Source organism: Mandrillus leucophaeus, unplaced genomic scaffold (assembly GCF_000951045.1).
Source record: "Mandrillus leucophaeus isolate KB7577 unplaced genomic scaffold, Mleu.le_1.0 Scaffold28, whole genome shotgun sequence".
In the NCBI taxonomy this organism is placed as follows: Eukaryota; Metazoa; Chordata; class Mammalia; order Primates; family Cercopithecidae; genus Mandrillus; species Mandrillus leucophaeus.
This window is the reverse complement of record NW_012102920.1, coordinates 2,633,047-2,634,125: the sequence shown is the minus strand read 5'-3', so window position 1 is coordinate 2,634,125 and position 1,079 is coordinate 2,633,047. Positions and strand designations below refer to the sequence as shown.

General features: G+C 57.0%; 1 protein-coding gene across 1 annotated transcript in view; it reads right to left on the bottom strand.

Annotated features, from left to right (window-relative positions):
• The window catches only part of GRIN1 (glutamate receptor, ionotropic, N-methyl D-aspartate 1), a 44,840-nt gene that overhangs the window by 30,589 nt on the left and 13,172 nt on the right, over nt 1-1,079 (bottom strand). The gene's annotated exons all lie outside the window — the stretch shown is intronic.

Here is a 1,079-nt window from a genome sequence, read left to right as displayed (position 1 = left end):
TCACAAGGTCAGGAGATCAAGACCATCCTGGCTGACACGTTGAAACCCCGTCTCTACTCTAAATACAAAAAAGTAGCCAGGCGTGGGGTCAGGTGCCTGTAGTCCCAGTTACTTGGGAGGCTGAGGCAGGAGAATGGCGTGAACCCGGGAGGTGGAGCTTGCAATGAGCCGAGATCGAGCCACTGCACTCCAACCTGGGTGACAGAATGAGGCTCCGTTTCAAAAAAAAAAAAAAAGAGGCCACAAGTTCGAGACCAGCCTGGCCAATATGGTGAAACCCCGTCTCTACTAAAAATATGAAAATTAGCCCGGTGTGGTGGCGTGTGTCTGTAGTCTCAGCTACTTGAGAGGCTGAGGCAGGAGAATCGCTTGAATCCGGGAGGCAGAGATTGCAGTGAGCTGAGATTGTGCTACGGCATTGCAGCCTGGGGGACAGAGCAAGCCTCCGTCTCAAAACAGCGAAAAAAGAAAATTAACTTCTGAGAGTCTGGCTGGGCTTTTGCTGGGCTGGACTTTTTCTCAGAGAGGGTTTTTTCTGGGCGGGGCTTTCCCTGGGTGGTGCTTTTTCTGGGCGGGGCTTTTTCCTCGTAGCGGCTTTCCCCGGGTGGGACGTTTCTGGGAGGAGCTTTCCCTGGGCGGGGCCTTCCCTGGGTGGGGCTTTCCTGGGTAGGGCCTTCCCTGGGTGCGGCTTTCTCTGGGTGGGGCTTTCTCTGGGTGGGGCTTTCTCTGGGCGGGGCTTTCCCTGGGCGGGGCTTCCCCTTGGCGGGGCTTTCTTCTGGGCTGGGCTTTTCCTGAGTTGGTCTTTTTTCTGGGCGGAGCTTTCCCTGGGCGGGGCTTTCTTTGGGGCGGAGTTTTCCCTGGGCGGGGCTTCTTTTCTGGGTGGGGCTTTCCCTGGGCGGGGCTTTTTTCTGGGTAGGGCTTTCCCTGGGCTGGTCCTTTTTCTGGGCGGGGCTTTCCCTGGGCGGGGCTTTTTTCTGGGCTGGGCTTTCCCTGGGCAGTTCTTTTTTCTGGGCAGAGCTTTCTCTGGACGGGACTTTTATCTGGGCGGGTCTTTCCCTGGGCGGGGCTTTTTTCTGGGC